Below are 16,901 nucleotides of genomic sequence, written 5' to 3' on the forward strand. Positions count from 1 at the left end.
GTTTGTTACTCCAAAAAGGTGTGCCGTCTAGATCGGCAGATAATGCGCCTACACTACACATACGGGGGCTGGCATGCAAGTCGAAAGATAATTAACTTCAGTTTTATTGTGCATACCTGAAAAAAATCTCACCCTTAATCATTAATTCATAACTACCAATCTCTCGCCGCCATTTTGTCAGCGTTAAAACATGGTTGCCTGCAACGGAATTTAAATTATTCCTGTTTTTAATAACCCTCCCTTATCTGATGGTAAATAATTAAGTTATAAAATTACTACTTGTTGAATAGGTAGTGGGCTTTTCGACATGGTGGGTGTAACAGTTTAAGTATGCCTCGCCAGCTCGAAGCGGTTATTCATTTAAGCTGGCGTATACGCACGTTGCATTGGGTTTGGCATCGTTACGACGGTTGAAAAAATAACTAACATTGGTTATGCTTGTTATTTATAATACGTTTAAGCGAATAACATCTGTAAACGAATTATAGACAATCGGTTTTTTTCTTCCTAGAAGAGTCGAGGTCATCTGCTTCTACACTTCTAACAAACATCAATGGATTTTGTAGCGAACAATGGATTCTTGTAATGTATAAAATACGTACATCTTTTCCTATACCACTGTATATAAATTACAAACTCGATTATTATCCTACTGAAAGGATAGCTTAAAAGTCAGTTAACCATTAAACGGCTAGATTACTGTACTTTCTTCTTCGATACACCAGTTATTTCGATGGTCTTACGTAGTTAACTGACTTTTGTGCCACTCTGTACTGTTGTACCTTTTCCACTACTTTGTTTACTACACTACAAGTTGTAACTTCAGTCATATTTTTAATGTAAGTTACTTTACCCAATTTTTTTGTGCTGTAAGTCTAAGCTATAATGTATAAGGGGTCCTTCCCCTCAATCATGGTATATGTAAAAATGTTAGACCCTAAAACTGCACTCAGTTTAGCTTATGCCTCCGATTTTCAAGTGTACAAGTCACAGTAGTCTGTGAAACGTTTAATTAACAATAAGTACAAGCTGCCGCTCCTAACAGTGGTCAGAACACTTTACGCCTTTGTCACGTCACACTAACTAAGAATTAAAAAAGAACACTTCTGAGCACAGCCTATTGGCTGTGCTCAGAAGTGTTCAAAAATTGTAATTTTCTATTATAAACAACCAGTAAGGAATACCCGTCTGTAGTTCCTGAACACGTTATACAACGTGTTACAAAAACAAAATTTAAGAAGGAACGCAGGGGTGGCCCTGTAATCACCAGAATACGCAACAGGAAACAGTTGGATGCACAGATAATAAATGGCAGAGTGCAAGAACTTAAGTGACACGTGATGGTGTAAACACTCTCCCGGCTTGTCTGGCGTTCTTTGTGACACATAAATGAAAAAGGCGGGGGGGAAGAGAGATCACTCACCTGCGACGTCACCGAAAATATGACTACGTGGGCGTAACCGATAGATCTTCGATATTATTGATTGGTTCTAGCAGTCAGTCAACTCGGTAATTTCCTCATTGTGTGAGAAAAGTCGTCTCTCCATTCAATCGATGAGTTAAAAGGAGTGGAAAGGACGATCTGACGGTTCCCCTGATAATCAGTAGGCCTCTTTTCTTCCTCCTAATGTATTTTCCGTGTTCGACTCCGAACTGTGACATGTGTTCCTGCAGACCAGCTCCTCTTGTCGCCAGTTGGACATGGCTTTTCACTACAAGCGACACATTACTGTTTTTTGGGCTACTTGTTGTGTTCTCCGGTCCAAGCGAAGACATGTGTAAAGTTTTACTGTTCCTTATCGTCCCCCTATTTTCGTTCTCATTCCTCCCACTGTCGCCACTGACTTGACGAATTATACTCGACGTCAATTGTCATCAATTGAGTTTATCTAGAGGGAGTGACAGCCGAAAAAAAAGCGACATGTCAAGCTAGATGCCCTATTAGATAGAGAAACCGAGAGTGAAAAATTAGGGGAAATATTTCCTTACATCATATATTTTTCTCGTGTTTTTTCCCCACAATAGAAACTTGTGTATTTTGGTTTCAATCCTAAATGTTTTTCAAATTTCACAAATGAAATGAATGATGGAAGCAATAAATCGTGAGCGTAATCGCTAGCGATTCAGCTATAAATCGCAATATCGCTAGCGATTAAGCTCGCGATTTTTAGCATAAAATTGACACGAGAAAGTAGTGATTTTTCTCGCTAGCATTTGAGCTCTCGATTTCTTGTATAAAACTGACATTAGTAAATAGTAATTTTCTCGCTAGCGATTTTGCGACAAATCGCAAAATCGCTAGCGAGAAAATTACTATTTACTAATGTCAGTTTTATATTCTCTCCAAACAAGCAATTAAACTACTGTCCTTTATAAACGCAACTAAACTACACCAGGGATGAATAAATACAACAATTTATCGCAAAATCGCTTGCGAGAAAAATCACTACTTTTTTAATTTCTAGTCCTTTTAAAAAGTACAAAGAGACTGTAAATCAAGTTCAGTTGATTTACGTAACTCCTAGCGATTAATCACATAATCTCAAACCGTTTAATTATTGTTTTGAACATTTTATTTTAGTTACTTTTGTACAGTATTTGGTATAAAAGTAGTTTAAAAAAAAGCACAGAAAAAAAATACATCAAACGGCTTCCTTTTTTACACCAATTTAAAAGCGAAATAGCTATTTTTCATTCTGTTTTATCCTTCCGTATTTACAGCAACATTGAGAAATCGCTAAATCGCTATCGAATTCTACTACGCTTAATTTAGTCGCTTTTCCAAGTGGCTCAATGTATGTGAGAAACTGCTTACTTTCTCGTCATTTTCTTGATATTTAAGAGTTGCATTAAAGAAAAACACGCTGATTTTTGTAGAATTTCAAGCAAACCGCGAGCGACTTTCTCTAAGCGTGGCGGCGATTTCTGGACTTCATACTTAAAGAGAAGAAAAAAAATAGCAAGAGATTGCTGTAAAGTCATAAAAGAAAGAGCAAACTTAGTCTTCTTTCTAGTTTTCCTGCCAATTTAATAACTAGTTACTTACGTAAGAAGACATTTAGAGAAAGTTTGCTTATTTTTATTTTAGTACTTCTTAAGAGAGAGCTGACAGCTGCTTAATTTCAGCTGCTTCTACAGGAGTTACTCAGCTTTGTCTTTCTAGATTAATGCTTTAAAATAAAATAATGCTTCTACTAAACCTATAATTATGTATAATACATAGTAAATTAATCAAAACTTTAATGCAAGTAAACAGTTGAATGTTTATTGATCTTTACGGCGCGACTGTATGACGCCTACGTTTTGCACTGTACTTTCAAAAGTTTCATTAAATTCTTACTGCACACGTTTATATAAACACACCAAGTACGAAAAAATAAAAGCGAGAAAATCGCAGATATACCCAACGTAAACTTTTAAATCGCGAAATAGAAAGCACGTTAACTCGCTTCTAATTGAATTACCTCGCGAGTAATTTAATTTATTCTAAGAAATCGTACGAAATAAGTGTAATTAAGTAATAATTTCGCTTCTTATGTTAAAATCTTTAGCAGGAATTCAAGCGAAATGGCTGAATACAGAGCGAATCACGAATGACAAGTGAAGCACAGGAGCGGAGAAAGAGGAGCATTAAATATAAATTTATACATTTAAAAATATAATAATATTCAATAAACAATGTTTAATTTATTTATTTTTAAATTATTTTATTGGATTTTTGTCTATACTTTTTTGTGTTTTAATTTGAGGTCGACAAACAAGTCGCTTGCTGACTTCAGCTTTATGCCAGTTTATACAAACAAACAAACATGTTTTTCTTTCATGCCATGCAAATATTTGCCGTAAAAAATGCCATACGTCACTAAATGATTTACGATTATTTGCTTAAAATTTAAGAAGTTTTATGCATAAAATTGACCTTTTAACCTTTTTAAAATTATATAATTTATAAATCGAAAGGGTAAACGAGTGAATAAAACCACTGAAGTGTTGGCCATGGGTTCGCGACTCACCATCGTAAAGTTTCCGGGTTCTTTTCACGTTTATAACATCTAAATAGGGTCCAGTTTCCTTATAGAAAGTCTTCTCCCCTCGGTAATCACCCACGTATCGCATTGCAGTGTACAAACAAACAGAAGAGATCCTATAAGTCTCACCTTATGTACGTCCTTTGTACTAAGTTTCATCGAGCAAAAATTAGTTTAAACTAATAAAATTTTAACTTTTATAACCTACTATCTATAGGTTACAATACGAAACGTAGACTACGATTTAAAAAAGGAGTAATTGTGACTTCGTAAGAATGTAAAAGTTTTAAGTTATCTCGTTGTGTACACGTTCTACAAGGCTATAAAATAACTATTAAAAAGTACAGACTTGATTATAATCACTACAGACTTGATTATAATCACTTCTGTGTAAGACAAACCAAAAACATGCACTTTTATTGTATTTTACGAACAGAAGTTCATTTTATGTAAGTAAAAAGCAGTACTAGTTTGAGTTTTTATTATTATTATGGAAGTGCGCTTTACAACTGCTGTTGTACTCACTGTAGATGTGGCCTTAACGGTAGTAGATTGTGGGCGCAGGAAAATGCAGAGAACAGTAAATTGTGGGCCGGAAAAAATGTAGAGAACAGTAAATTGGGCGTAGGAAAATGTAGAATGTGGTGAATTGTGGGCGCAGGAAAATGTAGAAAACAGTAATTTGTGGGCGCAGGGAAAAGTGTAGAAAGTAGTAGATTGTGGGCGCAGGAAAATGTAGAAAACAGTAAATTGTGGGCGCAGGAAAAGTGTAAAAAGTAGTAGATTGTGGGCGCAGGAAAATGTAGAGAACAGTGAATTGAGGGCGTAGGAAAATGTAGAAAGTAGTAGATTGTGGGCGCAGGAAAATGTAGAGAACAGTAAATTGTGGGCAGGAAAAAATTGTAGAGAACAGTAAATTGTGGGCAGGAAAAAATTGTAGAGAACAGTAAATTGTGGGCATAAAAAATGTAGACAGTAGGAAACTGCAAACAGAAATACATTTATAAAAAGAAACTGTAGTAAATTGTAGCATAAAAAAATAAAATTAATGATAGAGAAAGAGCAAAAAAATAGAATAAAATTTATCACACTGTTGCACACTTCTAAAGAGATCGCAACAGTGTAACAAATTTTATACAATGTTTAAAGTGTTGTAGAGTATTTAAAACTTTATAAAACATTAAATTTAAACTAAAACACACAAAACGTACTTTAAAATTCCGTAATAAAAAATTTAACAAGAGAAGTTTTAGTACAGACATTTCGCCACATCATCCTCAATACGAGTAATTTATGGATCACGTGTATTAGGAATTTTAAAAGATTTACATAATCAGGAAGATTTTTCAGTTTTTACGTTACAATTCATACGTGTAACTTACATATATCAAACCTGATTTGCATAATTAATTAACACTGGAAGCCCGAATAATAGCCCGATTATAAACAACTTACACTTTAAGGATACAAGAAACTATGCCGAGAGTTTAGTCTTAAAAACTTAGGGCCTACAAAGAAAACTGCAATTCTAGACCTTCACCTGTTTCGCATATTTGCAAATTTCTGGATGTGATGATGAAACTGCAATCCAAGGCTGCCCTTAGACTATGGCCACGTTATTTAATAGCAAGATCGGTGGAGGCAAGTAGGTAAGTTGTGTACGAGTCACGATTTAGTCATTGAATGACCAGAGGCGCAAAGTGTTATGAAGAACAGGGATGGGCTTTCCTTGGTAGATCGTTGGAGGAGGCCTCTCTCAAATCCAATGGAGTAAAACTATCATCGTAAAAGGTGGAGGGAGCATAAATTTATGTTTATCAAGTGGTGATGCTGTGCTTTTTACGACACAGAGGTATATTTATTATGATTTCGTGGTGTGAAATACAGTGGTATCGTAAGATGCACAGTTACGATACTACAAAATCCTTGTTTTCAATTGTAAGAGATGCGAGGTACTTAAGGATTTTGCACCGTTCGCAGGCTTACTAGCAGTGAGATAGATCGAGGGCCTGTTTGTTGTAATTTACAAGGCACAGGCCTGAAAAAGTAAGTGAACGTATAGTGGCTAAAACCAATGAATACTGATAGTTGGTCGAGGGTTCACGCTTCATCAACAGGCAGTTTTTTTGAAGTTTTCTGTGTTTACGTGTGAATACCTAAATATTGGTCAGTTTTTCCGTTTACGATTTTAATTAGTAACATGCGAAATAAACAATTGTTTCCTCTTAATCTTTGCCTGAAAGCACACGCAAAATTTGCATATAAAATTTAGCGTGTAAATTTCGAAGGCCTCAAAATAATATTACACTTATCTAGGAATACGATCTCATTGACGTCATCCTCTATATAAACATGTATTATAATGAAAGGGAATTAATTTTTTGACTTATATAATTAGTTAGAAACAAATATATTTGGAAAACTGCCTGCATTGTGCAACACATACCACAAAGTATAAATACGATTATACTTTGAAAAGGAAAATTTTGACAATCAGGCGTGGTAGTTTTTGCAATTCAGGATATTTTCTCTTAAAAGGGGGCAATTTGTAGCCCTTTGTGTTTATAAATTGCACTCTTTATATTCCTTGCAAACCTTCTAATCATATACTTCACAGTCCTGTCACAGGAGGACATAAGCATCACAGATTACCATAAAGACCATTCTTAAACTTCCCTACCATACACATAAGGTGGGTCTAAGAATAAAACAATGAGAACGGTTTGTATTTTAATACATAAAAACAGAGTTTTAACTGTAAACACATTTGAAAAACAACCAGGAAACACTTCACACACCTAGAAAAAGTGTCGAGAGGGGTTTCTGCAGCGTGTGACGTAACACCAAGCAGCATAAAAATCAACAAAATAGGTTAGTTACATTTACATAAAAACCGTTTTGACTTAGAGACTCGCCCTGGGATATAACTTTACAACACAGAATTATAAACTTTATGATGTCACAAGTAACTTCGGGCCATCCATTAATATGTACAGTTCAAGAGGGAGGGGATCGAATAAAGTACATCATTGTAAACAATAGAATCGGGTCGGTTCAACAGTGGCTTAAAAAATGCATGCGTAAGTAACGGGATGTCCTTTGTAGTATGATTTTCTAGTGTGGTATACAGTAGTGTCGTAAGCTGCACAATTCAATTGCAAAGTATATCTTAAGTGAGATTTACTTTACAGGATTTTTATAGATTTTTTACATATAAACGGTAGTGCTACAGTATTAAACAGTATCACTAATGTCTGGAGCCTGGTCAGTTGTGTCTCGAGCCTGGTCAGTTGTGTCTCGAGCCTGGTCAGTAGCCTAATCTCGCTGGCTGAACAGTAGTGTCGCGAGGCTGATTCGCTGATCAGCCTGCGACACTAATGCTGATATGATTTATTATTTGCAAAAATCAGTCGCAAAAAACCTAACAATTTAATTATGGATAAAATCCATTAAAAAATAAGTACATTTTTGCAATTTTTTCGAATTTCATCCCGTTTTATAAATCACAGCACCGGGAGGGAGAAAAATGCAAATTTTAGAAACGAAAGTAATAGAATTTTTTTACTTTCCCCCCCCCTTCATAACCGCACACAGCAGAGAATATAAGAGTAAAACGCCCATAACACTCATCATTAATGGAGGTGCCGGAAAAGGTCAAATCTCCCATTTCAAAGTAATTACTTTTAATCACAAAATGACAAGTATCGACAAATGGAAATTAACTGACTCGAATTATTCTGTCGACGATTTAAAATGAATATTTTATGACTCTATTAATGGAATTGCTGCTGGAGATGGAATTCCGAGAATGGCTCCGAAAAAAAGTTAAAAAGAAAAAAAAACAGTAATGGTGGGTAGGGAGGAGAAAGAAAGAAAGGAAAGGAGAAAAAAAAAGAGGAAGAGGCTGCTGTTAAACTTGTTTATAGTATATTTTGGCGAGAGTAGAAAATAAATGATCGGGAGGGATTCCACAGATGGGATTTGCTTCTTCATCAATAACTGTCTTGATTGAGGCACTTGATGATCTTTTTGTTGCTTGTTTCGGCTTTGGCTTGATGTACAAGGATTTGATTTAGTCGATTTACTGTTTGTTGAGGATGATGTGGTTAATTTTTCTCTTTAATCTTTCTCTCCGAGTTGAATTGCTGCTGTACAGAAGTGTATATACCGTTTGAAAAATGCTTTACGATAAAGTTTTCCCATCGAGATTTTTATAGAAATTTCGATTTAAATGGTACAAATCGTGGCGTGTGTTAAGAAGCAAATTTTGAAAGTTTTTTTTTATACTAGAACATTTTATATTTTTTAAATTAAACGTGATGTACATTGGACGATATTTTCTATTACCTTTTTGTATTTATAACATTAAATAAATATATTTTTTTACAATGTCAGCAAAATTTGTACATTCCTGTATACTTTTTGCCCACTCTCATGTATCTTTTACACTCTCTTGTGTACTTTCTGCCAATTCTCGTGTACTTTTTACACACTTCTGTGTACTTTCTGCCTATTCTCGTGTACTTTTTACTCTCTCATGTGTACTTTCTGCCTATTCTCGTGCACTTTTTACACTCTCCTGTGTACACTCTGCCCATTCTCGTACAATTACTGCTCACTATTGTACATATTTTCTAAAAGTATCTGTTTATAATTTACAAAAACAGCATATATACAGACTCTTTATATAAGTTTCTTAGCCATCATTTTGTTTTGCATAAATAACAACTGTTTAAATCACAACCGAAACTTACAAAAAGAAAAAAAACGAAGGTCAGAAATAAAGATCGAAATAATTTGATAAAAATTTAAATAATAAACGATGAAAATTTTCATAAATGCAGACATTTCCCCATAATTTAAGGATATTTTTTATACTTTTCCAACAGCGCTTTTATTATTATATTATTATTTATAATGTTTGAAAGATGTAATATTTACGACATATTAAACACACAAAAAACAAAGAAATTTGGTTATAAAATTAAAATTCGACCGTGTAAAAAAGGGGGGGGGACAAATTAAAGATAAAAGAAATGAGGAAAATGAAGGTTGACGAAAGTTAATAAAATTTAATTTATTCACCTTCATTTGCATTTGTTCACTTTTACGGAAAAATCTGTAAAAGGATATTTATAATTACAGTCCTTTTTTGATTTATCATACGATGTACGTAATTATTGAATTTTTGATTACTGATGTAAAACGAATTTTTGGAGCGGTGCCATTTTTAAATGACTGAAAATTGGCGTGATTTAAACGTAAAACTATAATTAAAATTGAGTTATGTTTATGGTTAACAAAGTCAATTTGCTCCTTCCAACTGAATCAGAAAGTTGGCTGACTAAAAAAAAAATGGCGCCATTAAAATTAGTTCATTATCCACTTAACGATAAACTATAAAATATAGGAGAGTCGCTTCAAAAAAAAAAAAAAAAGGTTTTATTTCGCAGGTTCACAGAGTTCGGTTTTATGAAAGCGTGACCGGGGTGGGGCCCAGAAGGCCCTCTTACCTTTGTAAATAAATTAAAGCTCTGTGGTACAGGGGTGAAGTGGGTTTGCACGTTCTAATTCGGGCCTCCCACAATATACGCTACTGTATTCGTTACTATTATTGACTATCCATTTGGGCAGGGCTGACAATTAACTTTTGAAACGTAGCAATTATCTAGTATCAAATTTACTAATTAAAAATAGATTTGGCCCACTCACACATTTAATAAATGATCACTGCTCGATTTTATATTAAATTTTATAGCTTAACTGAGGGGTTAGTCACATAGTCTGCTAATAAGAAAACGAGGCCTGGATGTACCTTGTACTGTACGTGTACATTGGAGTAAAGAATTTTCTTTACTTCAAGCCACACTTATCCATTATCATCTCCCCAATCCGAACGTTTAATAGAATGAGAAGATTAAGAATTCCAGGATTAAACACAAGGGGAAGAGAGTATAACAAAAGCTTTTTATCTAAAATAATTGTGGTTAAGAGGTAGATGCTTCTTCGTGTCATTAGATACCAGGTGGAAGAGAGTATACATTCCCTGTGGCATTCGAAAGGGAGATAAAGAAGTGCAGTTCGGTAGCAATGCTCTCCCTTAATTACACCCGAACGTGGTAGACAACTACACACACCCCATACTTTACTATTGTACAAAAGTACACATGTATAATACTTAATACACGGTTACGTACGAGTATACAAGCCAATATTGTTACGCGCGCGAATACACTTACTTAAACACTAAAAAAAAAACTTTAAAAGTACGTACCCAAAACACATCCCACGCATTATGTAAAGTACCAGATTAACAGACACTTTATACAATTCCGAACGACGTATTCGACGGTGTTATTTATTTAATTACTTATTTATTAACTTAATTTTAAAAAATAGTTTAAAAATTCGAATAAAATCTGTAAACACGAACAAAACGACTTAAAAATTCTTAAAAATGGCGCCCGATTTGGACTTTACGTTTAATTAATCACGTGATTCGAGTAGGATTAGAGACTAGTAACTAATATTTTTCGAATTAACGTTTTTTTTTACGTTAAAACCGCGATATTTTTTTCGTTAACTTACACTATACAGGGGTAGATAATAATAATTTATTAACGCAAAATATGTAGATGAGGTTAGTCACGTGACTTGAGAATCGACGTCACGCTACCAGATGTCACTTCAGTCGTCATCGAATTCGTGTGAGGCACTATATCATGACAAATGCTGTTCATTCGCATGCAAGAAAAAGAATAAATTTTTATTCTTCTCTCTCTCTCTTTCTTTTTTTTATTTCTCCCAATTTCCTCACGCTACTTGGATAAAGCTAACTTCTCAATCAGTCGGGCGTGGGGGCCACTTCTGCTCCCCCTCCTCCATACAATTTCTTTTTTAATTTTTTGCATTTTTATATTCAATATCGCCGAGTAATTTTTATTATTCTTTCCTAGTTACAAATTGAATTACACTTTTTTTCCTACAAATTACACAATTTACAAATTTTTCCTGCGCCGGAAAATGCGGAAAAAACGCTGGAAAATGACCTCCCGTAAACGTTAAATCCCAGTTTACTTAAAGGCACGAAGAATTTGCAATTCGTCACTTCACACGGTCGAAAATTACAATTACAATTGTCGAAAACTGTTATTAATTGCTACCAGATGGCGATAATAACCACCAATGAGCGAACAGATTTTTGAATTCAAATTTAACGGTTTTAACGGATTTCGCCATCCATTTTACATCCGAATTTAAGCATTTTATATTAAAAAAATCATGTAAAAATAAGTAAAATCACGTAAAATTTTCTCTCGTTAAATACAGAACATTAATTAAATGGGAGTGAAAGTTTTTAGAATATCGAGAATATATTTTGTTCCCTGCTCCTCCGCTCGTAATAGGAGGCAGGAGGAAACTGTTTTCCCAAAATTCGAGCAAAGTGGGGGGAAATTCGGGCAAATCACAAAAATAAAAAATAAAAAATATCAGGCATAGAAAGCGAAAAGGTAAATTAATGCTTGTATTTTTATTTATGCAAAATTTCGGGCATTTCTGCCCCCTTAACTAGAAAGCCCCCATACGCCCATGTCTGTTGTTTCCTTTTTTTTCAACCTTTAAAATGTCGAAAAAAATCAATATGGCGCCAGAAAAGTTTCACATAATTAAAAGAAAAAAAAAGAAGGTAGTGATATGCAATTTTAATAAACTACATGCAGGCAAAAATTGAATAAATTGTTAACCTGTCTATCCTTTCGTTTTTGCTTCTATTAATAGAAAATTTTTCCACTTAAATCTACGATTTTAATGAAAATTTAACCTTTAGTAGGTTAAGGTTTAATTGATCTGAATACATATTAATTTGAAATGTAATATATATTTTAATAATAACCGGGCATAATTATACCTTTCGATTGAAAGAAAAATATGAATAAATCTGACAGATATTAATGCGCAGCATAAAATTTTCATTAAAATAAGAGTTATGGGGCCTAGTATAACCAATAACATATTTTATTCCTTTTTTTATGTCTGAGAGATGCGAATACTTATGCATATATGCCTTTAGTACACTTATGTACATATAAACTACACTTAACTTGATCATATTTTGATATATTCTGCACGTTCTAATTAAGGCCTCCCTAATGTCGGTTCTAGTTATGCGACTTCATTAACAGAACCGATATTAGGAGGCCCGAATCAGAACGTGCATACTAAATTCACCCGTGTATCACTGCGGTTGTAGACACAAGCGCTGTTATTTACGTGTTTACAAAGATAAGGGGCCCGGGCCCTTCTGGTTACGTTATTATCTCCACGCTAGAAGAATTCAAAAACTGCACAATATTCAGTTAAGTACAGTAGAAGAAAACATAATTCGTATATATTTTGTCTTGTTTATAACTGTAGAAATGCGTTCGAATAAATCTTTCTTGTAGTATCTAAAAGTCACTTTACTGTTCAAGATATTTATTTTTAAATATTCTTTTTGTGTACCGTGAAGTATAGAATAACGAAGTGTATAAGAAAGTTATTCTCTTCCTTAAAATGAAATAATAAAATTAAAGACATGTCACTTTTCGTATAGACACCCGAAATTGCCGCCTCACTGTCACTGGCAGGTTAAATAGATTTTCCATTTATATTAAGAAAAAAAAAGTTTCGCTAGTCCTTATGCTTATTTTTCTCTGTAATGCTTTAAATTAAGCTTTCTTAATAGATCCTAATCTGGAAAGAGTCATAACCCAAAAGAACCTAACACGAAGCGCTAAATCGACCCTTAATCTGCGAGATAAAGGCGGAAAAAATTGATTAAGGCGACGAAGAAGTTATCAATAGAGAAGGCAGAAGTGATGCTTCTGTGACAGAGACAGATGACCCGCATTTAGAATCGGGACAGATGGAAGGTGGTCGGTGACGATGACAATTTGCGACACACCTGTCTACCCCTGGGGAGGAACACTTTCGCCCGCAGTCATTTGTGAGGATGCGTGCTGAATACTTGATCAGAGTAATGACTCTTCCAACCAGGAGTAATTGGACGATCGTGCCTTCTCCATATCTACACTTTTGACAGGTGTTTGTCTTGCGCAAGAACGCTTCCTGCTGTTAAAGCTCGCTAATTGGTCGCTTCACTTCTCCACCTCACTCAATAATCTATATGGCTCGGTACTTCAGCTATTTTATCTCCAAGAGGCCCACTGAAATGATTGAGAAAATCTTAATGAGAGTTTACTCAAGTAAAAATTCCTTCTTCGCATTTTGCTTTCTGAGTTTCACCTACGTCACAATTAACTTAACAGAACAGTGACGACATAATTGACCTTCAGCTATTGGAACCACAAAAAGAAAAAGTATTTGTGAATTGGAAATTAGCCATCGTCTAAAAATCATGTTACACTTTTTTTTCGTTATTACCGAGGAAAATTGATCTATGACGATAAGATGTGTGAAGACCTTGATGATCATAAAAAGTCTAACCTTATAATTAATAGAATCAGCAAGATCTCGGCCGATAAGACAGAAGAATTTTTAAAGAAAATTAATATTTTTCAACTTATAGAAAGTCTCGTTATAAATGAATTTAGTCATCTGGAACCACAATCGATAAGGATTTCATGGCCACCTTTGAACCGTTACAAATCAAAATTTATGGGACCGAAGCTGTTAAGGAGCCAACCTACCGCTCTAGGGGACCCGGAATCAGATTCGGGAGGTCGAAATACCCTAGGAGTTTCCCGGGAGTAAAGTCGGGCCCCGTCTCTCTCTATCATGCTGGGCCCTATCCTTCACCATTCTGTCTTGGTTAAACTCACGATAGGGTAGTGAGAACCTTCTTAGTCCCCACAGGGCACGGAGTGTCCTTCTTAAAAACTTAAATATTTCAAGGGAATTAAAACCACAATCGATAGGGATTTCGTGACTACCTTTGTATCGTTTACGAATCAAATTTTTATGGGGCCAAGGCTGTTAAGGATTCAGCCTACCGTTCTGGTAGACCCGGAATCGAATTCGGGAGTCAAAATATTCCGGGTATGTTGGCCTCGTCCTTCACTATTTTCTCCATTGTGAGGCCTGGCTGAACCAACGAGAAATGGTCCTCTTAGTGCCCACAAAAAGAATGTCCTCAAAAAAATTCGAATTTTCAGGAAGATCTTTTAGAATTCTTCATTAAAAATTTTATTTCGAAATCGCCAATCTCTCCTGCATTCTCTTCATGCGACTGGAAGACCCCTTCTTTCCTCGACACGACCGCAATCTACCAATAGAGAGAGATTAAGCCCTTTAATCCTGCGAAACAGGCAAGCAAACCATAATTCACCTGACGGGGGAGGAAGTAGAAACGATTGAGACCGAATGACATTCTTAATGGCAGAACATCGTTTGTACATGTCAATAAATAGAAAGATAGCAGTTGGGAGTGTGCACAGCATACAAACCAGAAAGAACTTAACTAATTGAGGACCACAGCTCGGGAGTGAATGTAAAACAGTTAGGTGTGGACTGCCGTGCTTCCTCTAATGCGTTTATCTTTACAAATTACATCTACATTTGATTGTTGGACATGTTACCGCAATCGTTGACAAAACTGCCCTTTTTCTCTTTGAAAAATGACCTTGTTTTTCGTGACAGATGGAGAAATATCGTGTTTGTGTTATTACTATTGCTGAGCTTCTCCCCTTTTCTGTGTAATTTAATTTATTTCTTGTTAATCGTATTGTAAATGCCCTGTTATTTTCGTTCCCACTTTTTCGCATTATTTCTCTGTACCTTTCCATTAAGAGGAAAAAATGATATGCCTCCGTTCTTGGGGCCCTTCAAACGATACTGTTCTAAAAGGGCAGAACTTGGCTATTTGAAGCTTTAAAGGAGTGCACCCGACGAAATCAATCATCATTATTGCCTTCCTACCGAATACGCCCCTGTAGCAGCAGTTTAAGGTATCGCTTTCATTTGTAAGGGATGAACTTTTCTGTTATAAAAAAAATGGTCTAGGAAAACCCCTAAGGGCAGGAGAAAGTTGAAGGATCTTCTAAAATCTACTTCGTGGATGATCTCAGCACTTCAAGCCTTTTAGGTGCATAAAACGAGCGAAAAAAAAAAAAACAATTCCGTGAAGGCCCTTTATAGGGATTCATCAGTATCATAAGAAGTCTTCAGAATATTTATCCTATTCTTTAACATAGGGCCCTGAATATAAACTTAACAGATAGATTACTAAATGAATTATTTAGATAGAGGGCAATTTTAGTGTCAAAAGGGCTCACAAGCGCAAAGAAGGTTAACTTATAACTTACCAAATAGAAGTGGAGTGATTGCCGAGCCATTTAGAGTTATTAAACTCCATTAATTTTATTTAGGGAGAGGGAGATCTATCAAAAGGCGTGGTTAAGAGAGAACATCTCTTTAATTGAGAAGATTCATTTAGAAGTCTCCCTTCATGTAAATTTTGTCTGTCATCGGACGAAAATTGATTCGCAAACAGACCGCCTATGTCTTGTAATAAGCCCAGATTAGATTTTTCTCATTTGCGCCCCCTAGGTTGGCCCCCTTTCTGGTTAATAAAATTTTTCCAGCCTCCTCCCCTTCTTTAAACCTCTGACTCACGTGACATAATTGATTTCCCGTGTCTCCACCCCCCACCCGCGTCCGGTTATGACTTGACTCTGTGGTCCTTCTTCCTTCTAGGAGGCCCTTCGCCGGTTTAGCAGTAGGATCACATGATAGACAGCAGAAAAGGGCATATAAAAACGCGACTTTATAAATACGTTTCGAAGGTTATCGCCTTGTTTTCTCAGATGAAAGAGCAGACAGTTACCATGGTTGGGGAGCAGTTTTGTAATTTTTCTGTAGTTTCCTTGAAGGGCTAACACGAAACGAGAATTGCAGCTCTTTGGCTCTTAAAAAAAGGGGGAGTAGAAAAAAGCATTCTGGTAAAAGGGTAGCTAAAGTGCTCCACGGGTCTGTAGGTTCTTTTATCGATCCTTGCTCCCGCTGCACAAAATGCACGATTCGTGATCGGCTTGCATGATGCACAAGCTATGTTGGAGAATATGGGGAACGACCCAAATGCGCCTCGCAAACTTGTTAACAGTCAGAAACGCCCCTGAATTACAAATTCGGCCCTTATATATATATATATATATATGTTATCCATTTCTTAAAGTAAACTTGATCTTTCACATTGTTCTCACATGCCAGAAGGGACCAAACGAGGCCGTTAAATGATATCTTTAATGGAGCGCGAACTCTTATTAGAACCGCCTGGTGTTAAAATTTTTAAGATTTCTCTCACGCGCCACTTAAATATCCACGTTTTCTACGCGTCACCTTCAGTAAACTCGATTATACCGAGCCCATATGCCAGGTCATTGAAGGTGAGTTAAAGATCACCTTCCTCTCATTCGTACCATCTATTTTACGTATGTCTTCAATAGAGATAATGTAGAAGAGTATACTTCGATTTATAAAGGTATTTAAGAAAGAATAATTCAAAAGTATGTAAAATGTATTAAAAAAATGTAACAGATAACATTAAAATACGCGAAGAAACAGTAATAAAGAATTACAGAAAGCTACACAAGAAAGTACACAAATGCATACAAGAAAGTACAGCATAAAAGCACACAAAGCTACGTAAGAAAGCACAAACGTACACAAATACATACATAAANTGGTAGCATTGTTATTGTATCAGCATTCACCAGCACTATTTCCTCGTTAAGGATAACGTACTAATGCATTAATAATTGATACATTAACCCTTTTTAATATGAGATAAGTTTGGGCCAACGGCATTCTCTTACGGCACAAAACATAAAAGATTACTTTTTTCACACGGAATTTTTGCTTACTGCATTAATATAC

Source organism: Centruroides sculpturatus, unplaced genomic scaffold (assembly GCF_000671375.1).
Source record: "Centruroides sculpturatus isolate CEXI.00-Female unplaced genomic scaffold, Cexi_2.0 scaffold203, whole genome shotgun sequence".
Lineage (NCBI taxonomy): Eukaryota > Metazoa > Arthropoda > Arachnida > Scorpiones > Buthidae > Centruroides > Centruroides sculpturatus.